Source organism: Equus caballus, chromosome 7, assembly GCF_041296265.1.
Source record: "Equus caballus isolate H_3958 breed thoroughbred chromosome 7, TB-T2T, whole genome shotgun sequence".
Taxonomy (NCBI): domain Eukaryota; kingdom Metazoa; phylum Chordata; class Mammalia; order Perissodactyla; family Equidae; genus Equus; species Equus caballus.
In genome coordinates this window covers 37,914,734-37,941,752 of record NC_091690.1, presented here as the reverse complement: position 1 = coordinate 37,941,752, position 27,019 = coordinate 37,914,734, and the positions used below count along the sequence as shown (strand labels likewise).

At 46.7% G+C, this 27,019-nt stretch overlaps 1 protein-coding gene and 1 long non-coding RNA gene across 7 annotated transcripts in view; one reads left to right on the top strand and one right to left on the bottom strand.

Moving 5' to 3' along the window:
- The window catches only part of FLI1 (Fli-1 proto-oncogene, ETS transcription factor), a 120,608-nt gene that overhangs the window by 62,688 nt on the left and 30,901 nt on the right, over positions 1-27,019 (bottom strand). The window lies entirely within an intron of this gene.
- Positions 15,077-26,239, top strand: LOC106783356 (uncharacterized). Its single transcript, XR_011440561.1, has 4 exons — positions 15,077-15,312; positions 16,183-16,789; positions 23,742-23,886; positions 24,548-26,239. It is a non-coding gene; the product is annotated as an uncharacterized lncRNA (long non-coding RNA).

The following is a 27,019-nucleotide window of genomic DNA, read 5'->3' as shown; positions in this document are numbered from 1 at the left end:
ACCAGCACTCTTAACCTTTAGACATCTATTTAATACACTTTTCTTGATTGCTCTTTGGGTGTCTGCAAATACCTATGTGAAAATCAGCTTTGCTTTCCCTTTGCTCTGTCAAGTTGTCTCTGCATAGAACTGCCTTTCTCATCTCCTCTGCCACATCAAATCTCATTTATTCACCAGACTCTTATGGAGGACCTACTACGTGTCTGGCATCAGGCTCGGCAAAGGGTATATAGGGCAGAGGAAGGCGTCCTGGAAGAGGTGGGGCCGGAGATGGGTGGAAGGGCACCTTCCAGAACACCTCAAGTTCCATCACCTCCTCGGGGGAGGTTCCCTGCCCCCTTCAGCCCACCACAGTCACCTCTCATTCTGCTAAAGTCTGTAGCACTTTCTATCTCCCCCACGGATCCGGCACTTTATTCTAGACTGCCTTGTCACCTTGCTTTTATTTTTATTTGACTCCCGCCTTGTATTGTAGTTTTTCATAGGTTTATGTTCTGTCTCTCCAACTGGATCATAAATCCCTCAAGGATGGATTTTCTTTGTGGTTTGCTGTAGACATTATTAACACTTCCTAACGGAGCGCCTTGGTTCTCTCATCCGTAAAATGGGCACAACGACGGAACCTACTTCAAAGGGTTAGTGTGAGGACTGAGTGACCATTTGTGAAGAGCCCTCCACTATGTCCCTGCTCTCAGAGTGTCGTCACCACTGAGATGTTGCTCCTGGAGTCAGACTGCCAGGATCTGAATTTGGTGTTTACCACTCATTTGTTCTGTGACCTTAGGCAAGTTCTTTAATCTCTCTGTGCCATAGTTTCCTTTTCAGTAAAATAGTGATAATAATAGTATTCTAACTCATGTCTGTCACATGGTAAGCCCTCTCTGAGTTTAATCTTCTTACTATAATTCACAAGTTCTAATATAAGAAAAGCACTTCATTTCTCTAGGCCTGTGTCTTTACCTATAACATAAAAGGACTGAACAAGATGACCTGCAAGATCCCTTCCAGTGCTTCAATCCTAAAATCTGTTAGTGGAGTGATCCTACAGCCCCATTTCCCTGTGACAGTCCCAGTTTATGCCTATTGTTCTAGAAAATGCTTAATTGTGCCTCCTTTCACTCTTAACATTATCCCGGTTTGGAGCATGCATTACATGGTTGCCCTATCTGTGAGTAAGCGCGGATATCTCAGTGTGCCTAAGGCCCATCAGTTGTCATCCTTGCTCTGCCTTCCAGGAAGAAGTAAGGGGAACCAAGGACAGCCTGGTCTATACACAAGAAGCCAAGCATCGGCTCATCTTGGCGCTCAAACTCCATCTCCGGTACACAGCTGGTCTTTCGGTTGGCAGCCACCCTCAAAGCAGTCGCCCACTGGATTGGCCTTCATCCTTGTTTGACTTGAATGCCAAACCTAGGCAGTCTGGCACTGAGCCTCCTGTCTCTCGGCATTCATCTATAGGAAAAGCAGATACTTTGTGAACAAGTCCTGCCATGGCCTTCCAATGAAAACACCTCAGTGGGATTACATGGAGATATTTTCTTTGTCAATCTCAGTAAAACTATTTGAACAGAAAACCCAGCTGAAACGCACCGACAGTTCCTAGGGACTTGGGACTGATTTAGTTACTCTAAAAAGGGTACTTAGTGTTCTACTCTTGGAAGCTTCTGGAAGTACCAGCTTTGCCCAGTGGGAGCCACGCCTGTCTGTCTGTCTCAAGGACATGTGCCATGGTGGCAGTGAGGCTTAATCCTTGACATTCCAAAAACTCATGGGAAATGGGAAACTAGTCTCCCAGGTGGGATGTCTTGAGGAGATATCCAAAAACCTCATCAAAAAGCTTGTCAGCTCCTTTTTCCTGCTTAGTTCCCTTTCCTTCAGGATCCACTGTGAAAGGTTGTCAAGTTCTTGTACTGCTGCTTCTGTTTGGGTCTCTGCATGATTGGCACCTCCAGGGTTCATTATGGGCTTGGTGATTTTCATGAGAAGGCCCAAGTCGATGATGTCAAGCTTCCCAACTCTACCCTTCTCGGGAAACTGTGGGGAGCAGTTTGCCCCTGGGGGAACCTTGTGGTCACCTTGCTTCTTCTAATCCTGAACCAGGAAAGGTTTCAGGTCTAACAGCCTGCATGATTTTTAAAAAGTGTTGAGGACTCTGGAAAAGAATAACAAAAGCATTCTCTTCAACATTGTCTTATAATAAAATCAGAATTAAGAAACAAAAGTTTATCTAAACCTATTATTCTTTTACATGGAAAGAAATTGAACTCTTTAATTTGGTTCTCTAGACTACTGCTGTCCAACAGAAATTTCTGTGATAGGAAATGTTCTCAAATCTGCACTGTGCAATGCAGAAGCCACTAGCCACGTGTGGCTATTGAGTGTTTGAAATGTAGCTAGTGTGACTAAAGAACTCAATTTTTCAAATTTAATTTTAGCTAATTTAAACTTAAACAGCCACGTTACTAGTGGTGACCATACTGACCAGTATGAGTTCTAGACACTTGTGCTTGATGGCAAGACTACGTGCTACTCAAACCATGCAAAGGTCACTTTGGATTTCTTTAACCTGCCCTGTCTCATTATGAGATCATGAAACATATTTGTCACAGAACAAGCATCCATTCATTGATGCATTCATTCATTTAACAATATTTATTGGACATGTGCTATGTACAAGGCACTGTGACAAAAGTCAGGAATATGTCAATGGAAAAATGACCCTACAGAGTTTTAATGGCATTTGCGGATTGTGAATAGGAGGGCACCTCCCAGATAAGCCAGCAGCAGCTCCAGATCTGCTGTGTAATCAGGGCTTCTGCTCGCAGGCTGGAAGGTAATGGAAGGAGAGGGGGGAAGGGAGGAAGAGCCTGAATTCAATACGTTGGGAGTTACGGTACATTGTGAGGATTAAATGAAATGAGAACAAGGTCTGCAAAAGAACTCTGGAAAGTGTAAGACATTGCATTGTTAATATTATTGTGAGCTCATGAAACAATCTGAGGCGATGGCTTCCCCAGCCACCCAGTGTAGCATCTCCTAAAGCAATAAAGCAGCTGACCTATTGCCTCATGAGGAGGTGGCAGGACGTGAAGTAAAGAGAGATGGCACAACCAACTGCCAAGGCAGGGGGATTTCAGACGAGGGGGGAAGGCAGTGAACTGAGCAGGAATGTGGCTGAGGGGCAGGGCGTCAACACTTCATTGACTGTCAACAAATGTACTGCGAGGGACTTTCCTGGTCATAAATAGCCAGCTAGGACCTCAGGTAAACATTTCATCCCATTCTCCAAAGAGCAAACAGCAGGGAAAAGGGGCATCGGCTCACCACCACCACCACTCTCGAAGGCTGATTCCTATGGGATTTGCAAGGGCACTGTCTCTATTCAGTAAAACCTTGTGGCTCCCACTGCAGGTCCTAAAACACTCCTGAGCCTTGAGGGGTCTGGAAAAGCAGCAGTAAGATCCTGCAGTAAGATGCCCCGTATCCTGACTGCCTGGAACTCAAACTGCTTGCTCAGGCCCCAGAGCCCAGGTCTGAGTGGGCAGGGTGACAGCAGTTCAAACCAGAGCTCACAGATTGTGCGTTCTTGGCCCTGTAACACGTCACCGGTGCTTTTCAAACATCCAGCCCTCAGAAGAGGAGCAACTCTGACTCGCACGCACAGCCTGCTGGCTCTGGCGTGCCAACTCCGCCTGGTAGCCCTTCCCTTTTTCCCTCTGGGTTAACAACAACATTTGCATGAAAACAGGATCTTTGCTGCTGCACATTTTCTCCCTCTCTCCACCTCCCATTCTGTTCACCTTGTCCCGATCCCTCCCAGGCAGTGGCCCAAACATCGTCTAAGCAATCACCTACCAGCCCAACTCTAAGAAGTGGCTAAGAAGTGGCCATGACCATTAGGACGCTTCAGATTCCCTTACCCCTCTGAAGAGAGGACTATACAATACTAGCCCACTCCAGGCCCCAGCTGTCAACGTTTGATGGTATCATCTAACTGATAAGAATTGGTCTAAAACGCTTACTCTTATAACCCAAAGGGATTACCCACCTGTAGTTTTAGAGGGGTTTCCCCTTCCCTCCCAGCAGACTAATCTTCCTAATTATTTTTAATTTAGGCTAAGGTTAAAAAATTTGCATTCTCTAAGCACACAGAAAACTAACTGAGGCAAGGAGGGCAGAGGAGGGGGTAAAAGACAGTGGAACCCTGTCAGCCAGCCGAGGAGAACCCCAGTGAACCACATTGATGGGGCCTTGGTCTTTCACAACCCAACATTGTTCAAGGATTTCTCGGACTTAATTTCAGGACTCCTAGTGGGCCATACTCCTGTAAGCACCAAATGTAGATCCAAGGGGAAAAGTGAATAGATGGAAAAGATGTTGTCTTAGATGCCGTAATTTGTTGTGATAACAGGTTTATTCTTTCAGGCCTATGTGGATCCCTCGAGAGCTTTATGGAGCACCCCCTTTCAGTCTGGAGATAATCTGATCACTTTCCCTCCATGTTGTATGCAGACACATTTTCCAATACTTATTTCAATACACACCTTCTCTTCCAACCCTCACTCTGGGTCAGAGGGTTTCTGGGGAGATTACTCTCTGCACTTATGGAGCACAGACATGCACAGAAGTTGATGGCAAGGAGGCATCTATTTCCTTCTAATATCAGCGCATATGACTCAAGGCCCGTGTATCCCTCACACGTGGGGACAAGAGGCCCAGCCAGAGGGTCTGGCCAGACCTGATGCAGCTCAGACGTGGCCCTTTGCTCCTGCAGCCAGAGGAAAATCCTGTCAAAATGGCTTAACGATCTTCTAATATTTCCATGCAATTAAGGCCACATCTGTCTCCCAGGCCCCCGCACTCTTTGCTAGTGCACAGACATGAACCAAACAGTCTGTCTTGTCGATCTGGAAGGTAACAAAGAGCTCCATTCATGACTCTAGGCACTTTCACCGGTTTTTTTTTTCAAAGTAAAATAGAGTTTTCACTTTGAGAATAACCTGTGTGGCAAGCAAGCGAAGGATTTTTCCCCCCTAATAAATCAAATTCAACAGCCTAATAAAATGCCGGCTCCCCCTCTCTCCCTCCCACCACACTCCCTCCCACTGTCCCACTCTGCCAACAATCTAATAGAGAGTAGTGGGCACACCCAAAGGAGGTAGGGGAAGGTGAGCTGGGAGCAGATGAAGGGAGTGAAAACATCTTTTGAAGGTGCCATGGGCTTGTTTGGCAGATTGGGGACTGGGATGGGTGGAGGTCGGCGGGGGGGCGGTGTGCAGTAGGTAGGTGGGTTGTCTGTCTTCCCTTCCCCTACTGTACCTCCTTTCTCAGCCTTTCTGGGCTTGTTTCAAAATACTCCTTTTCTTCTGCTGCTCCCTCTACCCACTACCCATCCCCAAATATTGGGTAAACCTTCTGCTTCCTTCTTTTGCACAGGGAGGAACAAGAGAGCCATATTCCGAAGGATGGAGCAAGGGCTCTTGGGCCACACCTGCAGCTGAAGCCCTGCAGGAGCTTGCCTCTCCTCAGAACCAGGCTGAGAGATCTCCCCCGTCTTTGAAGCCTCCAGAGAGTGAGTTTGCAGGAGATAAGTGCTGATAAAGATCGGGTTTGGTGCTTATCCGCAGCGAACACAATCTTTTGAGGTTCTCTCTGCACTCACAGGCTGTAGAAGCTCTAATCAGAAAACAGAAGGGAAAATGCAAAACCAAGCAGGATTTGCTGCTGCTTTTTCTTCTTCTTTTTTGTTTTGTTTTGTTTCGGTCTACACACTGGAAAGCCCAACATAGATACTGTGACACACGGGACTCCAGAGCAGAGATGCAACCCTGGGTCTTTGTTTTGTTCAACTTCTTTGTTCTGACATTAATGGAGGAGATATTCTCAGTCCTGGACATAAGAGGATGAGCCAAACATTGATAACAATGACAATCTGCCTATAGCATTTTCTGTTCCAAAGTGCTTTTAGGCATTGCATTATCTAGTCCTCAAGATTACCTTCTAAGGTAGGACAGATGGTTTACAAGTGAAGAAACCGAGCCTGAGTTAGGCTATGTAATTTGTCCAATGTCACACAGCTTGAAGTGGGGGTGCCAGGAGTAAAAGCCAGATTTGCTGCCCATAAAGCTGGGTTCTGCTTGTTCTATCCCATGCAGAGGCTCAGCTGGGAGATACCCAGAAATAAGAATGGGCTTGAACCTGGGTATCCCACCTGGAAGCGTTTGGAAAGCTTGGTGGCAGTGGCTGAATTGGGGTAGCGGGGGGCTCTGAGCTTTGCAGCATGTGAGTAATAGAAGAAAGGCAGAGCCTTGGCGGCCCTATATTTCAATGCATTGTTTTCTTAGTATGATATTAGCAAGGTATTATCTTAGTGGATATTAGCAAGAAGCACATGCCGAAGATGTAGCGAGAGTAGAAAGAGCACCGGAACAGGAGATCCAGAGCTGTGTCTGCTCCACCATGACTAGCTCTGAGGTCTTAAGCAAGGATTACTTCTCTGAGTTTCCCTTCTGTAAAATGAGGAGTGAGACAAGATGGCACCTAAGACAGAAGGGTGGGGAAGAGGAGGGTAGCATGGAGAGTATTTGCTCCTCCACGAACACATTCTCTAAAAATGGTACAACCACAAGGACAGTTTTGGGTAAAATGTTGACATGACTTGTTAAGACTAAGATGAAAAGCACAATGGTAGAACCTGGCTACACGTATCCCTCCCAGCTCTGAAGTTCTGTGGTGCTGATATGGGAGTCTTCAGCTCAGGGAACTATTGATGGCTATTCATGTCCATAAAGATAATGAGTTATTTCCACACAAATTTTTACTAAGCAATTCTGCTCCTGATTGCCAAGTCCGCAATATTATGGATCATAAAAAGCCTCAAGTGACCATCTGCAGTTGGATAGAAAGGAAACCATCCATAAAAAACCGCACAATTAACAGTACAGCAAAAGTAACTGGAACTCAGCCTAAAAGAGAGTTTCCTGTGGGAAAAGGTGATCTATTGTTCAAATGATCTATCTTAGGAACCTCAATGGTCACTTCTAGGATGGGAAGTGTGAGGCAAGGGGCTCTAACTTTACCTCTATTTGAATTTTTCATAAGAATGTAATGGTGTTATTATTTCATTGAAAATCAATTTTAAAAGATCGGTAAAAAAAGGAACATCTTGTTCATGGCCGAGTTCATGGTTTAGAGACCAGGGTCTGGACGAGATTCACGCCAAGGGTTCACTTGAGTTGTAGAACTCGCTGACCTTGGAGGGAAGCCCCATGCTGCAGACAGCCAGTGCTCAGGGGTGGCGAAGCCATGTGGAGAGATGGTAAACATGCCCCATTTGTGTCTATCATGCAGGTATCTTTCAGGAATACCTTACTTCGTGCTTCGTATTCTGTTGCTTTAGCTCCCATTTAGTGTGGCCCTGAAGATAACCCTGGGAGGTGGGTCAGAGAGGGTACCTTCATTTTATAGGTGAGGGGATGGAGCTGTCCAGCCCCCAGGCCTCCTTTCCTTCTGTCTGTTCTTTAGCAGAAGGCCTTTCTTGGGCTCCCACTGAGGACCCACACCATCATCACTACATCATCCAGTAGGTAGCTGGATTCAACAAATTCAGTTTGAAAAGGGTCTTCAGAGGTCCCTGTTCATTTAAGAGCTAAACTACTGGAGAAATACGCCCCTTGAACACAGAAAGATAACTACACTCTTTTACATACACTTACAGATCCTTTAGAAAATATTTGCTTGGCATACGGGGAGGAAGGTTCAGAACTATAATCAGGTTGGTATCGTCATTTAGGACACAGACTCGGGGCTGGACTGGTCTGGGTGCTGAGTCAGGCCCTGTTCCCAATGACAAGAGGTCTTAGTCTTTTTCATGGTCCCCCACACACACCTGCACACACACAGATACCCACAAATTACAATGCATTTTGAAAACCACTAAATATTGCACTATAAATATTTCACTTATGCAAATAGAATATAGCAGAAAGTATGCATGTAGACAGTGATAGTTATCTATCTTTTCTAGAATCAGAAAAATAACTGTTTCTTCTACTTTTCTTTTGGTCATATATACAGTATTTGCTGAACATTTGCTTTGGAAAGACAGTAAACAACACAGTTTATTGGTATACGATTAGCCATAGGCTCCTGTTTTTAGGTGTTTTAGTAATAGTGGAGATTTTTATCTGTACCTGGCATGTTTTGGGTGTGTCTGAGGTGGGTGTGTCTCAAGAAACCTCTCCAGGTTCCTAAATTCTCAATCAAAGTTACTCGAGTGAAGAACAGATTCGGGATATCAAACCAACAATTAGGATTTCAAGTGTGCCAAGCCTGCTACAAGTACATATCTTAAGATTTCAGAAGCCAGAGGGCTAATCCCACCATCAAAAGCTGTAGAGTACTAATTCATATTACCCCTTTCCTTGGACTTTTCCTGAGTGTAAGAATTATTACCAAGTCTTCTTTTTCTAACTGATTGCCCTGCATATATTAAATAGATGTGTACAGCTCATCAGAATGGAAAGCAAAGAACAATGTACTTATGCTGGGTGGAGTGGGGGCTGGGTACCTGGGGGGTGGTTGCACGTTCAGCTCAAGTAGCTTGCATTTCCTGTTTGGTGGGGTTGGGTGAGGGTTTAAGGAGGAAAGTCTCAATGCTAAACCAGATAGGTGGCCTCATTGGTGATGCCTGAGGAACTGAGATTTGTCTTCTGGATACCAGATGGAGGTTTTAGTATTAGGAAACTTAAGGATCAACCACTCCCCAATTCCAGCTGCTTGCTTCCATTGTCCTTTGTCCTATCCCTTCCAAGGTCCCTTTAAAATTGGATTAAACAATTTCTCAGACCAGCACATGAGACGCTTGAAGGAAAATTTAAAAAACATCTTATTCTTAATACTATTTTCTGTTTGCAAGAATCATATGAATTTTCAAGGGGACCTGGTAGATGGGAGTGGGGAAGGCTCAGAAAGGCCTATGAAGTTCATAAGCACTTTACAATCCATTCTCCAAATGCAGCCAAACTCAGACTCTTGGTTCACTCCACTACCTAGGAAATCACAATCATACAGATATCATAAAGTTACCTTTTATTTGTCTATTTATCTACAGGCCTAATAAAACTGATAATCACTATGATTATTTCTTTATCATCAAACTGATCTCTCAAGGAATTATACCAACTCCACAGTCACAATATTCTCCTAAATTGGAGGTCAGCCCCCTGAATATTAAAACCAAATGGTATCTTAGGAAGTACGTTATTTTCTCTGATTTCTCCAAATCTTAGAAATGATAAGGTTACCTTAAATCTTTCAATACAAATGATAACCACGATTACCTTTAAGTTCTTGTAGAGGAATACAAGCATACAGCGAGGGGCCAGAACAAAGTCCTGAGCTGGTCTAATTCCTGTACTCAGCTCCCTTTCCCTCTGTCTCTTTTTAATGGAAATGGCAGAAGATGCATTTTCTAGACTGATTTTCCTCCAGACTGTTTTTATAGCCATCATAATAACTGAGAGTTTTAGACTGTTTTATAGTTTAAGACATTTATCTTAATAGGAGCCTTCCCACACCTATAATCTTATTTAACCACCACAATAAACTGGACAAGTAGGTAGTATTATTCCCCTCTCCCATTTTGCTGATGGAAAATGGAAGGTTCTGAAAGGCTAAGACCTCATTCCTGGTCACAAAGCTGGTAAGTAGAAGAACAGAGTCTAGCCCTCTGGACTCCAGATACCCGCACTTTCCACGGGGCCACCCTTTCTCTGATGCATTCTATGCCCCCAAACACTGTGGCAGTAAGTACATTTATCTTTTCAGATTGATGCCATTTTTCTTTCCCGTTTGATCTTGCCCCTTGGTTAGATTATAGGCAGTTTTAAGGCGAGATCTTTCTCTGTTAGTTACCACCTTAACTTGCAGTGGGCCCATTTGGGATCCAGAGACACTTGCTGATGGATGGCATGCACTGGACATGAGGCTGCTGGCTTTGACATTTTAAAACTGCACACTTCCTTCAGTGACACAGCGTGCCCAAGCAACAGGCCTCACTGCCATTTGCTCAAAACCAGGAAGCGAAACTGGCCACCAAGAGCAAATGACCACCAGCCAGAACATTAGTGCAAACCAAGCAAAACACGCCAAGAGACGGAGCATATGGGTCAGAAGGACAAACACAATCAGTCTGCAGTTATCTGTGAAGAAATGTAACACAGTTCTTCCTCTCACCCCGGTTTGAGTCACAATCATCCCCAACTTTTAAACAGGTTAAATTGTGTACCTATAGATGTGTTCTTGCACAAAAGCCATCCTTAGACCTGCCTTTTGCTAAGATCTTGGTCTCCACACGTGCACAAGTACTGCCTTCTCTAAACTGTTTGGTTGAATGTTCTGAGAAGGACAAGGCAGGCTCTTTAATGTGCAGAACACGATTTTTTCTCACATTTTCCTTTCTATACCTCCTCCCTCCCACCTCCTGTCTTTCTTTTAACCAAGTCAAATCTCTGGCAAATGGCATTAAGTATTTTAGTGTGCGACTGCAAAGGGGTTTTCTGTCTGGGGTGGAGCTGCTTGGAGCTCTGGGAGCCTGCTGTGGCATAGGTAATAGTAATCTGAATTCTTGCATCTGAGCAGCAAGCCCGGTCACGATCATGTGCTCTGTCCCTGCTCTCCTCACTATGCTGATTGCAACCCAGATAGGAGGAGCTTGTGGGAGCTGATGCTGCTCTGAAAAGAGCCAGTTTCTTCAGCCTTTTTCATTCTGATAGGCCATGACAAGAGGGAGAGAAAACAAAAGACACAAACTTCTTTGCACATGAATGCATCAAGATGTGTCTTTCTGCATACCTTTGTTCCATCTGAAAGGAAGGGAGGTAGCCAAAGAGACATGGCCAATTAGACAAAGACAGATGGGCACATCAGAAAAAATTCTGCTGGATCCTATATTTGCACAGCTTCAGGAATTTTCAATGCACAGTATCTTACACCCCACATGATGTTCCTGTCAACTGAGTTCAAATGACAAATGTGGTCTTTGTAGCTCAACATGTGACACCCAACAGATTCTAGACCAAGGTCAGCTTTGCTGTCTATAACTCACTTTGCATATTATTATTATTATTATCATCATCATCACCATCTATGCTGGCCCAATAACTTGGCTGTGCTCACTCAGTATAAGCCAGGTTGGAAGGAATAAGGAGAAGCCAAGAAAACGTGAACGATGGAAATGTGTAGAGCTACTGAGATACCCCTAGGAACAGTAGTCCTACTTGTTTTCCTCAAAGTTCCTGGGCTTGCTGCATCAAAATCACTGAGGTGTTGTAAACACGAAGCTTCCAGGGACCATTACAGGTCTAGTGAGGTTGACTTTCAGGAGCCAGAGCCCATGAGTCAACACTTTTCACACTCCCCGAGCGCGTCTGAGGAGGACAAAGGTTTCAGAAGCTATGTTAGATGCTCAGTGAAAAAAACTGTTCCACCATCACATTTGTTGGAAAATGCTACAGACTATACTGCCCCTGACTTCCCTTGGAGATTCCCGATGTGTATTAGCACGTGCTGGGTTCAGATCAATCCTGAGGCAAAGAGGCCTCTGTAGTCTGTGTAACACAGTGCTTCCCACACTGATTTGAACACAGAATCCTGTTCACATAAAGCACCTTTGAACCTCCCTCAGACACATTTTGGAAGCAATGAAATGCCCTAATAGAACCTCTATCACAAGTCATTGGAGGACCCAACTCCCTACATCTCACTTTTCTTCTCTTTTCCTGCCATAAACCACCCAAACCATTGTGAGAAGGAGGTGTGGTTCCCTGGGCACAGACAAATGCACACAAGTACAAGAGAGTAACTACACTTATTGTGTAATTGGTTGCTTCTTATAATCATAACTTGCTTTGGTTATGCCCCGGAAGCAATGTTGCATATTCCTTCCTCCCATCTTCATCATTTACGTGTAAATATCATAGCTTCAGAGGGGCTTTCCTTGAATCCTACAATGGAAACTGTATACAGCCTTAAGCTTTCTCAGAGCACTCTTAACCTTTTCTTCATTCGTACATACCACATTTATAATTATATATTCCTTTGTGCAAATGTGTGACTAATGTCTCTCCCCACTAGACTGAACTCTATGAGGGCAGGGGCTCTGGTCCAGCTTGTTCTCCTGGGGACTCAGGACTTAGCACCGTGCTTGGCAGACTGTAAGCACTCAACAAATATCTGTTGCTTGAGTGAATTACAGAGTTTTAATTTAGCAATTCATGTAGAACATGAGAGTTGACACGATTTAAACTTAGAGTGGTTCTGTCTGCACATCAGAATTTCCTGAAAAGCTTTTTAAAAACCCAAGGTTCTACCCAAGATCTCCTATCTGAGAAGGAGGAGAGGCACGTGTAGGAATAATATGGCAGTCACTGGCTTACTGGATGGAAAAAGGAGGGTACTCGTCCATTTTATTCTAGTCTCTTCTCCCAACTTGCTATAGGTTTTGGGCAAGTCTCTGCATGTTTTGGTGCCTTAATTTCACTGTTCAGTATAGTGGGAGTCCCACTTGCCACTCCAAAATTACACCATGAGATGTCTACCTAAGCATTTTGAAATCCTAAAATGAGAGGCGATTCTGAAGTTCGTATCGTGGTTACCACATCTAGCATGGCGGGTTTCTAGCACATGGCTGCGACTCTCGGGCTCTGCCAAATGATTTTTAATATAACTTCAGTAGGGAAGTTTTTTTACTGACACTGCCCCTTTAACAGAAAAAGGACTGCTCAACTTGTTAACCACTCTTTCTTACTTGACCTCTTGTTTTGTGGTGCAAAAGTTACACAAGCAGACCGTTAGACACAGACACGCATGCTGGCCCGTTGGTGTTTTTTGCAGCGACATCTATCTCCAGCTAGGCAACCTGTGCCCAGAGCAGATGAGAGCATGCCTCGCCGACACCCTCAGGCAGGCCTCAGGGGCTCCCTGCCTGGGGCAGCTGCCGCAGCCGTGCTGAACTGGTCCAGCCCAGGTTGTCAGCAGCACAGGAAGCAGAGGGCACGACTAATGTACATGTCACCGTGTGGCTTATGGTCACAGCCTCACCCTACCTTCGAGCCTGCACAAGCTGCAAGAGCAACAGGAAATGGCCAAGGGTATATATAGCCACATTGTGTTTATCCAAAGGTGCTGTTTTGCACAGATTATTATGAACTTTTTCACTGGGAGAGGACATGGCATCTGCCTTTTCCGCAGGGCCTCCTGAGTTGCTTGTAAAATTAATCACTCCACCTGAGAAGGAAGAGGGACATTACGCCTTTTTGGTATCTTCATTTTCAAGGTGAACAGACCAGTGCACTTTCTTTTCCAAAGGATTTCCGGATCCATTCAACCAAGGCTCAGAAAGGATGGGAAACAGCAATGGGAAAATGCAGGATTTCCATGAGCCTCTACATACAAACCATCTGGGAAAATCATTCATTCTGAAACTCATTAATTAGGCTTTGCTTCCCCCCATTACATTCTCCTGGCAAATAAATATGTACCTCCTTTCATGGCGTATCCGTCCCACAGCCCTGGTCTAGCTCCCCCAAATCCTACCAGAGGCAGAGCCAACAGAAAAGTTATGGGTGTCAGTGCTTGCGGGGCCCAGCACCACAGGCCACCTTTGTTCTCAAAGGGGAACAGTCCAGAGCAAAGGAAAAAGGTCTCTCGTTGCAGATCCCCACCTAAGGCAGAGCCCTTCCTCACTGCTTTGAAAGTACTTCCTCGGGGTGCCAGTTTATTTATCAACGTTCTAGACTAAAACACACCTTCCTGAGCGGGGCCATGGCTTTAGCAGTTCTGATGGGCCCTTTACCTTGCTCCTCTCCCCTGCTGAAAAAGAGGGGAATGAGTATTAGGAACAGCGGAGCTACTGAAATCCTGGTCTCACAAAGGTAGATGTAAACGCTTGGGTCTAATGTGCACACCTGGGTGAGCTTGGGCAAATTAGGAAAGTTCTTTGAGATTCAGGTTTTCATCTGTAAAATGAGGATAATGAGGTTGTGAGGCTTAGATGACAGAATACAAGTAAAGTTTTTAGCACAGAGGCCACACAATCCAACACAATACATGGTAGAAGTAGTTGGGGTGGTAAGAATATGAAGTTGAAGTGGGACTTTAGAGCAGAAAGAATCCTATGGAGAGTTGACCCTGATTTCAAGATTTTCAACTTTTCTACGTCCTGTAACTTTTTCTACAAACTCAGTTGGCTGGCTCACTCAGCATGGATAAAGTCTATATTCTGAGATAGGACTGCTTAGAAGGCAGGGGTTGGTTCAGTAGAGTTCCTCAGAGCCCTCTCTAATGGAGTGCCACTTAATGAATGTTCTTGGTTATTCCTATTCTGAAAAGACATTAAAGTTATAGATGCATTTTGAAAAAATAGGCGTCCCTTTAGTGCAAACATTCTGAAGAACAATTTAAAAGTTTTCCCAACTTCACAGTCCCACCAGCCAATGCTGGGACATGTTCCTCCAGGCCGGTTCAGAAGAACCCAGCTCAAGAAGCAAGAGGTGACTGCTTCTGGTTTCCATCCTTTGAAAAAAGGTGGCAGATATATGCATCTATTTTGTTTACTTTCTGCTAGGCACAAGGAGGTCAGAGGGAGCAAGGGGACCCAGGTTGTACCGAACCTTGTCTTGGTTCAGGAGCCCACTCAGCAGACCTGCATTTCCCATGGAAAGCCGACGTACCTCATGGCTGATCCTTTTCTTTTCCCACCTCTTTAATTGTACTGAATCCCAAACCATTGTTCAGTCTCATTACTGAAAGTTGAGCACAGGGGCCAAAGCCTGCGGCTGTGTGTGCCTGAGATTAAGACTTTTATCTGATCTTCGACAACTTGCAGAGGAAATCCTGTTCCAAAACTCAGAGCCCCCAGCGAAAGGTTGCCAGCAGCTCTTCCCTCCCACCTGCGAGATAAATCAGGACACCTGAAATGCTAACACGGGCTCATTGTTTATAAATATAATAAATTCACTTCCTGTCACTCTATTGATCCCTTCCTACTTTTTTTCTTTTAAACACAGAGCATAACAAAGTCTCTTGGCAGAGCCCGGCTGGGTGTCCTTAGTGTCCTCCTCCACAGCAGGTCACAAAGCAGAGGTGCCTGCCTATCAGAGGACTCTCCCTGCAGGTGAAACTCAAATTGCTGTCCGGGTTCAGGATTAGGAGTCACATGGGAGCCCGGCCAGTGCTGCGTGAACTGCGTCAGGCGAGGGCAGCCCTGTCATCACAATGGAGGCCCGATGCGGTTGGATCAGAGAACACCAGGTAGAAGGGCTGTGCTCTGGCGGTTGGAGCAGAGGCCGTGGAGGGTTGTAGGTTCCTTTCAGTTCCCTCGCCCCACCCGCTAGCCAGGGGGCTGATTGCCTGTGGTTTGTTTTGCCGGGTTTGTGATATCCCGCAGCATGCTGTAGGGCATGCAGGCTGACTTGGTATTCAGGTAAAGGTGGCGATGTCCACGAGGGTGGCGGGGAGTGGAAACCAGATACTCCCTGTAGCTGAAGGAAGGCATCCCAAGACAGAACGTGCTGCCCTGATTCTGCTCCTTTCCCCACCGCTGCTCCTGCTATCACTTCCTTTACCGCAAAGCAGGAGCAGATCTCTTTATCAGCTAATCCACAAGGGCTGGGCCGGGTGCCTGCGGGGAATACACGAGAAAGAGAAGGCACAGCACTTGCCTGAGGGAGCTGATCCTCACAGGGGCCACAGGAGTTACGGAAGAAGTGATGTGAGAAAGACGTGAGAGCGCAGGCAGGTACAGGAGCACCGCCAGCGCAGGCCAGAGGGGAGGTCTCCTCGGGGATCTGCCACAGCCCAGGGGTGTGCCTCAGTACGCCCGCCGCACAGCAAGGGGGCGCACAGACAATTCCTAAGGCCTTTCGGGCTCTGGCATTCCGTTTCTGTGACAGCCCCTGCCAGATAATTCTTAAGGATGAATCCGGACCCTGCCGCCTCCTAAGGGAGACTGGAAGGGCCTGGCCTCATCAGCTCCCTTGTGCCAGGCGCAGCCACTCCGCTTGTGGGCAGACCGAGAGGCGGGCAGCGTTAGCTCCCTGGAAGGAGAGTGGTGGCATCTGGGGCTGCACCGTCAGATTCCTCTCAGAGGAGAGAGCTGCTTTTTGTTTTGTTTTGTTTCAGCCTGCGAGGAAAATGAACTTGCTAGTCAGTATGGAACTGCCCTGAGGGGAAGTGAGTCCTGGAAGGGAACCTTCACTTCTGCCCGGGGCAGGCCAGAGAAGAGAGCAGGGATGGTGCTCTCTCCACGCCTTCAACTCCTTACCGCTCTACTTAAACCAACGAGAAGCAAAACTAGGCCAGGCATGGAAGACAATGCCCATTCTGCTCTGAGATGGCCACGGCTGGCGCCTGTGACAGGGGCTGCTGGATGCAGTGGCATGCTGGAATGGGCTCATCTAGGTTTGTGAGAGCTGACTGCCACGTTCTTCCCTACTCCACAATGAGTGACATCACCTCAGTAGCTTGCAAACGGCCACGTGGGAGTATTTACACCGTGGAAATAGGTGAACGCTACACAAACCTGGAGAGCTGGTTGTTAAACAATCATCAGCACACATGGTTGGATGGACCTTCTTCTTAATCAAATGGGGACTTAAATCCAGGCACGGGGCCCTCAGGCTGCAGCAGGCCGGCTTCTGAAGCCCACGTATCAGCTCTCTTCACAGCCACCACCGTATACCTGGCACTTGGATTCACCCAAATCTCGGCTGACTTCATCACACCAAAGGTTTGAACCAGGGCCTGTCCTGCTGAGATTAGCGTGCAGGCATCCGAATTCCTTCTACTCTTCCCCTTGGGGATCTAAAGCAGTTTCCTGTGGCTGCTTTTCTAATCTATAAGCTGTAAAATATCTAATATTAGCCACTATCCATTTAGGAGCTACTCGTTGCCAGGTACAGAACGAAGCACTTCGCGTGAGTTATCTCATCTAATTTCATTCTCACCATAGCCTTATGAAATAATCTCCTCCTTTTATGGTTTGAAAAGGCGAGGCTTGGGATGTTACCCAGCTTATAAGTGGCAGAGCTAAGAAGTGAATTCAGATCTGTCTGATTCCAGTGTGCTCCTTCCAAAGTCCATGCTCTTTCTACTACACAACATGCCTATGGTTAATAACATTATTCTTCCTTCTTGAAAATATATCCAAGTGATATTAACTCTAGATAGGACCTTCAAGTATGGCAGAGTGCCTAGGGCCACGATGCAATCAGTATTACCCTTCCCAAAGATGAGCCACCCTCCCCCACAGAACACACTTCCTCTTCCCCCTGCTCTAACCCAGCCGTTGTCCCTCCCCTCCTTCAACCTCTACTCAGAAGTTACTTCCTCCTTGAAGCTTTCTCTCATTAACCCCACCCAGTTGTGATCACTTCACCAACTTTGCTTCTCCTCAAATACTTACACTTAAATTTACACTAGATTTCTTTTGCCTCATTTTTACAACTGGAGTTCCTTCGGGTCTTCTTCATTAAGCTGTAGTTTCTCCCTCTCTTTTGTCCTTCCCACAGGGCCTGGCAATGAATGTTGTCCACAGGGGCCTCTTGGGGTTGGCCTCCTTTGCCTTTGTCTGTGGGTCTATGAATGGCCTGCTCTTCCCATCCACAGCAGGGTGCAACGGCATTCTCCTGATGATCTGGCCAAATGACTTAAGTATCCTCCTGTTCTGACCAAAGACACCATTGGTATGGAGCTTGGGCAGGAGGTCAGGAGAAAAAGCCCAGGCCACTTCTGTGTCACTCAGGGACTCTCCTTTCCAGCCTTAACATTCAATGAAACTTCTGAGAGGACTTCTTTTGTCCAGTCTTGGGCCAGACAAGGACTTGATTCTTTCTAAGAGGGTCTTAAGCTTTCCCATCACGTCCTTCCTACTTCCTGCTCCCTTAGATTGACTTGAAGGTTGAAACTAGCAATGGAGTAGGAGTTTAGGGCTGGGTTTGAGGAGATATCTTTCTCTTTAATCAATGCTGTTCTGAAAGGTGTGAATACATAGGTGACTATGAGTGGGTGTTAGCTGGGCAGGATGGGGCTGAGACAGGAGTTGGGACACAGTTGCACATATTACTAGGTGTTTCAAAAGCTTCCAAGTAGACTTAGAGTAGAGGCTGGACCTTTGGTCTTCTGGAAGAAGATACTAGTAACGTGGTAGAAGCAGCTGGTCTGATTTGCATTTGGGAAGCCAGAGTGTTTCAGACAGCTCAGCGGATGCAGAGAGTCATTCCTAAGAGGGCTTCCCTGGCCGGTTAGGACTTCTCACTCCTCCCAAACTCCTCTCTGGCCTTGTCCCCTAATACCCTGTGCCCTGGACATGCTATACTTCCTCTCCACTCTAAAGGCCCAGCTGTGGTCCTCAGACTCCCTGCTTCTGCCCTTCTGATGCGTTAACAGGCTTTCCTCCCGCCTGGCCTACCACTTTTAGACTGGCACACACGGTTTTCACAAGACGGGTTTTTGTGGTTTGGGTTTTTTTCCTTCATAAGTTTGCAGCTGCTAGTTTTGAAACCACCAGCCCTGAGGCAACTCAGTCAAAAAGAGAGCAAGAGAGAAAGAAAAGGAGAGAGAATAAAAGAAAGGGATGACAAGAGGTCTTTCTGTAAATCATGTATTACATTCAAAGGCCTGTGCGGCAGTCTCGCCCTTGCTTTGCCTTCTCTGGAGGCTCCAGTTAGTGCAAGGCTCCCACAAACCGTTAAGGTCGCTGGGCATTTGCCTCAGGTGGATGTGATGAGGTGTGCTCCGAATTCCGGAGCCCCTGGCTGCTGTGCTCACAGGTGAGTTGTGAGGGGTGAGACTTTTGGTTATGATCTGAAGGGGACCTCCAGCTTCCTATACTGCTTGAAGGTGTGTACATGTGTGGATGTACCAACATGTGCATGCTGAGGACAGGGAAGAGGGGAGGGGGAGACACAGGAAGACCCTGATTGCATTGTCAAGTATTATGTAGGGATTGTGTTCAGGCCCATCTATGGGACAATTTTCATATGCAAACACAAGTATTTGGCTGAACACAGACTCGGAACAAGAAGAGGAGCCAGAAACAAACAAATCCAGAAAAAACTCTTCACATTCAGGTGTTCCCTTCCCCCTCCCACATTCACTCGCATTTGTGGCAGCTAATTATAGTTTTTATCTAAACCAAGAGAAGACCTAGCGTCACAGCCTAGAGTCATACCACTGGGCAGAGCACTGAGGCTTGTCAGGAAGGCGAGATGTCAAGTTTATTTTGGGTGGCTTTTGCGTGTCATCTATTTGCTGGCATTCCAACTTGAACCCCAGTTCTCTGTGGGCCTCACAAAAGCACTTTTGCTGGTGGAAGAGGGAGAATCGTGGAAAGAAAATGAGAAATGGTTGGTCCTCCAAGTCAGGCCTGCTTTGACCAGAGAGGGCAGGGATCAGTCTGGGCTGTGGGGAATTTCACAGGAATACGAACAAAGGAACGTCAACTTCTGTTTGTGCTCCTCCTAGAACAATGAACCCATTGCGATCTAATATCAAAGTGATTTGTGGTCATGTTTGCCCTCACCCTTTCTCTCTACTTGCTCCTCCCCAAATTTACTGGGGGTCCCTTGAGCGCTTGAGATATGTTTTCTTTGCATGACCTGTAGAACTACCCAGCACAGTGAGTGCTCTGCATGTAGTAGGTGCTGTATAAATGCTTAGTTAATGCAACTGAACGGAACACTGGTTGTCATACTCTAACAAAAATGTGTACTGATTTTCCTGTCATCTACAACACAAAATCCAAATTCTCTCCAGGCTGGCATAGAGGTTTCTGAGGGTCAGGCCCCAGCCGTTTTCCAGCTCCGCGCCTGCTGTCCCATGCTTGCGGCTCTCTTCCTACCCCGGCACGCCCTTTCCCACGGTCACGCTCTGCCATGCTCTTCGCTCTCCCTGGAGGGAAAATTTGTCAGGCAAATTCCAAGTCACTTTAAAAATTAGCTCCATTGGTACCTGCGCTCTGTGAAGCCATCCCCAACTCCCAGCCCTTTCCAGCACACCGAGTTGTCCCTTCAGTTGGTCTCTTGTGACACTTTGTACAGACTATTGTGAAAGCACTTGCTCTTCTTGAGTGTGAATATTCACTTATGCCTGCTTCCTTCAGGGGACTCTGAATTAATCAAAGCCAGGGTCCAGGTCTTATGCATAATTGCATCCTCAATGCTGCACACTGCCCAGAACTAGTAGGCGCTCAATGAATGTTTGATGCTTAAATCATGAAAGAAACAATGCGTTCCATTCGTCCATTCCTTAAAGTCTGAGGCAGAGTCTTCCTGTACCTGTCCTCCTTCTTTCCTTCTCTTTCCCACACGTGGCCACCTCCGGGAGCGTAGCACAAACGTGGTGCCAGGAATGCAGTTCTTTTATTTCCATTTCTGGAATGTCTATATTCTTGTGCACAAGTTCCATAAAATGACCCACAGCCACTGCTGCTCACCACATTTCTAGGTCTCCAACATTTGTAAAGACATTGACTTAGGCCCTTTATCACCCAAAGATTTAGACACCCATGAAGATGAGCTTTCCTAGGTCACAGTGTGCCTCCTCCATGAAGCCTTCCCACACTAGCACAAACCCACAGGGATTTTTCTTCTCATCTCAATTTTTTCGGCGTATCCAGCTTATACTGCCTGATCTCCCACTTGCTCCCTGTTGTCTTTAATTGCTCCACTGCTGTTTTGGACATGTATACAGTTGTCATGGATATTTTTCCTCCTGATTCTTTGGAGACTTCCCCACCCCACGGTTCACAATACTTGATATGTGGTCAGAATGCAAGATGAATGACTGTGTTAGCTGTCCCTGCGCTGACTTTCTGCGCTCTGCGTCACTCCCCAGACTGCGTTTTCCCAAGGGAACTTTACCTCATCTGACTAGCTCCTGAGCAGGCAATATTAATTAGCAACATCTCAATGACTAGAATTCCTGTTATGGAATAAATCTCCAATAATTTACATGTTTTCCACCCACGTAGTTGCACTTTACTGTGAAAGCCATACTACTTAGGCCCTCGGTTCAAATATTGATAAAGACTGTAAAATTGAGGCCAACGTAGCTAAGTAGGCCAGGTGGTTTTTTGGTGTTTACAATCACCAAATTGGTGTCTCTAGCCTGCTCTTCTCCCCGTCTGAACATCCTCATCCTGCACTCCTGTGGGGGTGCCCTCCCTTCTCTGGGTTGGGCCTCTCTGAGAAGCATCCCTTGACAGCTTCTCCTTTGCCTTCTCGCCTTCCCCTCCCCCACACCCTGTCAAAACTTGACAGGTTTGCCATATGCACAGGACCTTGCTAAGCTAAGCTCTTATAGTAAATGCAGTCACTCAAGTCATCTCGCTGGGTAACTTGCATTTTGACATGAGTCTCCCAGAAGCACAAAGGAATAAGCTCATGGTGACCATTTCAGGCAGATGGGATACTGGTGATGGAGACTTCTGGGGAATGAACCTTTCAGAGCCTCCCACCACGGCTACCTGGGATGTCTACATCTTGGGATGCCTACATCTAAGGTCAGCTGTGGACAGGGGAGCGGTCCCCCATCCCCTCCCTGCTCCAGGATGGTCACAGGGTCTCTGACTCTAAAGCCACTTGGTGGGGAAGGAATGGAGGTCTCCTCAATAAATACCTGGCCTGAGTTATCTGACTTGGAATTCAGGGTGTGGAAAGTCATCCAAATGCCTTCATTCCCCAAACCGAACTTCTAGAGAGTCTGGAGCCGGCAAGTTTCAGATTCATTTGCGTCAACATGTTGTTTGGTTAATGCAGCTGAGCATCTAGGCCCATTTTCTTAGAAACAGGAAATCCCAGTGTGCCAAGAGTAAACAGATCCCAGCCCCCAAAGGTTTGAGTTCATTTAGGAACTCCCTGACCACAAGGGTCTGTGAAGCTGTGTGCTTGAGCCAGGCATGCTCTCCTGCCCATAATTGATCTCGCACAAAGGGATGGTCTTTCTGCAGCTCAGCAGCTGGAAGAGCTGTGAGCCTGAACCATGATCTAGGGAGGCTGGGAATAGGCTAAGGACAGGATCCCGATGTCAGACATAAGATAGAGGAGTATCAGGGGTCTTTTATAACTCAGCAGGCATTTCCCCTGAAATCCCCACCACAGACTCTTCAATTTTGGGTGCTTCCTTTTTCTTCCTTTATATCTACCATAAGAGCAGGGATTTTGTCTGTTTTATCCTCCATTCCATCCCCACCATCTACTACAGTGCCTGGAATAGGAGGCACTAAATACGTATTAGTAGAATGAATGAATGATTAAGTGGCACCATGTGAGTCGAAGCATTAATGAAGGGCTTGACCATCCCAGTTCTGGCAGACATCATGCAGATGTTGCTGGTCCTGAGGGGCTCACAGAGAATTCTTGCTCACAAACTGGTCAGCACCCACTTGGGAAGGACAGACTCTACTGAAGCTGCCAGGAGGTTCCAGCTTCTCAACATTTCGTTTGTTGAGCAGCTAGGTTAGTCGGGGCTGGAGAAGAAGAGATGGTTGACTGGGTAGAGGGGAAAGTTCAGGGGGTGGCCAGATGGGCTCCTGCTGCAGAGAAGTCCCTCTCCCTGGTCAGACAAAGAGCCCTCAGAAAGCTACCTTCCCAACCTCCGCCACACACGCAGAAGGCGGAGAGGGCCTGGCTTCGTTCTGACGAGGAGCCTGGCTGACCGTGTTGCTGTGAGGGGCAGAGGAGTGGCAGGCAGCTGCCAGACGCGGGAGTCTCTGAGCAGTAACTGCAGAGCCTGACAACGGAAGAAAAGAGGTAACTCTTCTATTATTAGTAGTTGCTTTCCACGTATGTGTAAGCCAAACAGCTTATGAAAGAAGAGGCCTCACGGTAGCAGGAAATTCAGAGTTGTGGGTGTCTCTGTGCTATCAGATCAGGTCCCGGGTTTGCCTGCAATCAATCCAGTGTCGGCTGGGCTTCCCAAGGAGGTGAGCCAAGGCCGCCCCGCCTCCCCGTGCCTCCGGCCTATGGGCCTGACGACTCCAGGGGGACTCTGTGACTTCCTTCACATCTACATCTTGGCATTTCACATGGGTTCATTTCTAAAACCTATAAAGATTATTTTATTAAAATAACAAAGAAAGAAGTCTAGGCTTGTTACAAAATGCTATTCCAGGTCCAGAAGTTAGGGAGAACCAAGATGATACAAACTATTCAAAAGCCCAGCATTTACCATTCATTTAATGGTTTACTGTACATCCTTTAGGAGTACAATAACATTTCATGATACAGGAAAATATCCATAATTTAACAGTACGAAAATAAAAGGAATTCACAAAACAATATGGTTATGGTTATATAAAAATAAGACATCTATATCTATATATTTTCACTAGGAATACTGGAAGGAAACACACCAAAATATTAAAAGGTTGTTTTCTGGGTTGTGAGCCTATGGGTGCTTTTGCATTTTTCTTTTGTAATTTTTCTGTATTTTCCAAATTTTGTACAAGGGTGACATATTACTTCAGAAATCTTTATTTAAAAAAATACTTAAAAAATAGATAATACGCTTTACGAGTAAAAGAAAAATTTAAGCCAAAAAACCGAGAAGGAAAGAAGTAGCAGTATATTTAGCATAGGCTGGCCAAGGAGGCCGATTCTCCCAGCGCTGGATGGATTTGGACATACCTTTCCTTCCCGTCCCTGACTCGCCCTCTCCCCTCTTTTCTCACCCTGACACAGCCCTGCTCATTCAACCGACGACTGTGCAGTGCTCCAGTCGCACCTCGCTTTCCTACAGCACCTGCCTGCCCGGCATTCCTTCCTAGCTTATCCCAGGAAAGCAAGGGAGGCCCAGGAAGCAAAAGAGATGTGCACAAAGGCGAGGGTAAGTCTCGGCTTGTCACTCAAAACCACCCGAGTTCTCTCCAGTTCCACAGAGCTCATCCTGTGTGCATCCAGACCCCTCACTGCCTTTGTGTAAAGCACCCTTTGACAGTTAAGTAGGGAGATTCCAGTGACTTCCAAATGCCACAGCTATCTGAAATTGGGTGCCTTGGGCTCCCAGGGGAGTCTACTAATTCAAGGTAAAAATAAATAAATTATAGTACACATACGTACACTCACATATATTTTGTACACATCGATATGTATGCATGTGTGTGCATATATATACACATACACATCATGCACGTATATGTACGAGAAAGGAGGGGAGAGATCAAGTGCACACACACTCCTCCCCCATTTGCCCTCACAACATTGTGAAATGGTATATTTTCTTCATCTAACTGATGAGGAAACTAAGAATCTAAGAGGTTAAGTGGCATGGCCGGAAGTGGCAGAGCTAGAATTTGAACACAGTCCCGCCTGTCTCTACAGCCTGGGCTCTTTAGCAGAGAGCCTCTCTCCTTCCAGCGTTGCCATCCCCGGCAGCCTGCTGTGATCGCAGTGAGTCCCGAGACTCCATAATTACTGGGTTCGACTTGGCCTCCAGAATAACCATGACAAAATTTGTGGAAATGTTCACAACAGCTCTTTACTTCCAGGTTCTGAGATCAGAAACGGAAGTTTCAAAATACCGAAAGTTCGTTTATGTTGAACATACTGCTTAGGCTAAAAGCAGGAAGTCCAAGAAAGCCTGATCTCATGAGGTTTTTCAGCCCAATTTGGATCCACATCTGCACTTCTGGATTTTCCACTGAGTCCAGCCTCAGCTGCTCAGCAGCTCCTCCCATTTCACTGACTCTCCGCCTCCAGCATGGGGTGCTGATAAATAAGAAAATCTGCTGCTATTAACTAAGATTTACCCCGCGATTGGCCAGTTGCAAGGTGGTGAGCTGAGATAGGCTGTGGGGGGAACAACTGAAATTCGAAAAATATGCAGGTTTCTTTTTGTAAAGCTGAAAAAAACCCCAAGCTCAAACAAACAAAAGCTCTAAACAATAAGTCATCCAAACAGCGGCCTCTGTTCTTGTCTCCAGGTGCAGGAAACAAGTGGAAAGGAATCTTGCCACCTACTCCTTCCCTCCTCAGACCTGGTCTCCTATTGGTCAGGCTCCAGCCGGGCTGGGAAAGGAAGGGAAGGTGACGGCGCTCAGTGGCCTGCCTTAGAATGCCAGTGTTGGGGGAGCCCCAGAAGGTTGGAGAGAATCATCTCCATATCCTGACTCCCACAGCGTGAGGAATTTTGGAGAGCAAGTCCCTCATGTTGTGGATGAGGAAACTGAGGCTAGCAGAAGTTACAGGATTTGCTTAGGGTCGCACATCTGGTTGACAGCAGGTGCTGGCATTGGAACCCGAGTCTACCGCATCATGTTGCCTCTGTTTTCAGTTAGAATAGCTGCCCCTCCTATGTCTCAGCAGTCAAATGAGTCAATAGACATGATAGAGGTTTTAAGCGACAAAGTATAAAGTGAATGTTAGCTGGTACAGTTTTACCTATTCCGGTTGGTGGGGTAGACAGTACAGCTGATGCTATCTTTAATTTGAGTCCCTTTCCATTCCAAACATTGGATTATCTGGGGATGCCATTTTCTATGAGGCTTCTCTGCGAGAAGGGTTCAGAGGCTTCCAGGAACACCTCCCCTCCGCCACCATCCCTGGCACCACCTTAGATGTCCCTTTGGGAACAGCTGGAGGACTTTGGATAATAAGAATCCACAATGCATTGCGGTTTGGGCTTCTTTACTCATGGTCTGGAGCATATTCTCTTGAAGCATAATTTTGAATCAGCCACACCCAACTGAAACAACCCAGGAGAGGTAACAGACCGCATCATAGGGCCCCCCCCTTTTCAGTTTGAGGAGCTCAGGCACCCATGGGTTACTGTCTCGCCTTGTAACCCTGCTCAAACTGGGTGCAAAGAGGCCCAGCATGACACGGTTAGTGGCTGTGTGACCTTGAGCCAATTATTTAATCTCGCTGGGCCTCAGTTTCCTCATCATAAAACGGTACTTGCCACGTATACCTCATGGGTTGGGGTGGGAACTAAAAGAGATGTTTATCAAGTGCCCCGTGCACATGTGGATGTGGGCTCCCCCCACCTCCCCTGCAGTCCAACACCACCCCTTAGGGTAAAGCCAAGGACCCAAATGTCTTGGAAGAAGCAGCTCTGAGCCCCAGAAGAACTGCCAGAATCTGGAAGAACAAGTTTTCAAATTTGCAGTACACTTTTTTCTTCCTTCGGAGGAATTTCTTACACTTAGCAATCATTAAATAAATACCACCTTATAGCAAAACCTTAATGAGTCTGCTTTCCTATTAGAGAGGGCCTTCTGGGATTTTCCTCTCTCCTTACACAGGTCCTGTACTGTTTCCTTAGCCACATCACAGGTGCACATTCTTCGCTGGGTACTCTGGCTTGGGGTGCACTTGGAGCAGGGGTGAAGAGGGCAATCTCCCCCATCCCTCGAAGTTGCAGTGGGAGGAAACGGGGCCTTTCATGTGGCGGGGTCAGGCATTCTCCCCAGAGCAGTACGTTCCCCGGAAGCCAAGCCGGTGGGCAGAGGCCGAGGCCGCCGCCGTTTCCTCCCCACCTTGGAAAATTACACAGAGTGCCGCTTTGCCCACTGACTGCCAGGCAGATGGCCTGCTGCTTTCTGAAACTGTCCTACCTCCTTGGGATGAAAAACAACAATGTGCCATGCCCACAGTAACGAGCTTGCCCTTTCCTCTTCCTCCTCCCTGCACTGGAAAAAGCACAGGATCTGTAAACAAGTCATTAGATTCGAGATCCTGCCCAATTTAGACTCTTTGTCTCAGTTTTCTCCAGAGTAAACTTGTGGACACACCCACCCAAACCAAGCAAAGCCCAGAAGGAATGCAGAGCCCTGTGGCCAAGCTAACCACAGCTGACCCCACGGTGCCCAGGGCTCGGCTCACTCCCTGGGCCGGGAGGGAGAGCAGGGAGCCCAGAGAGCATCAGCTCCATCAGGAGAAGAGCAGTGCGCCCAGACTGGCGACCAGCCAGGACCTCAGTCTCGGGGTTCAATTCCTCAACACAGTTTTAATTTTGGAAA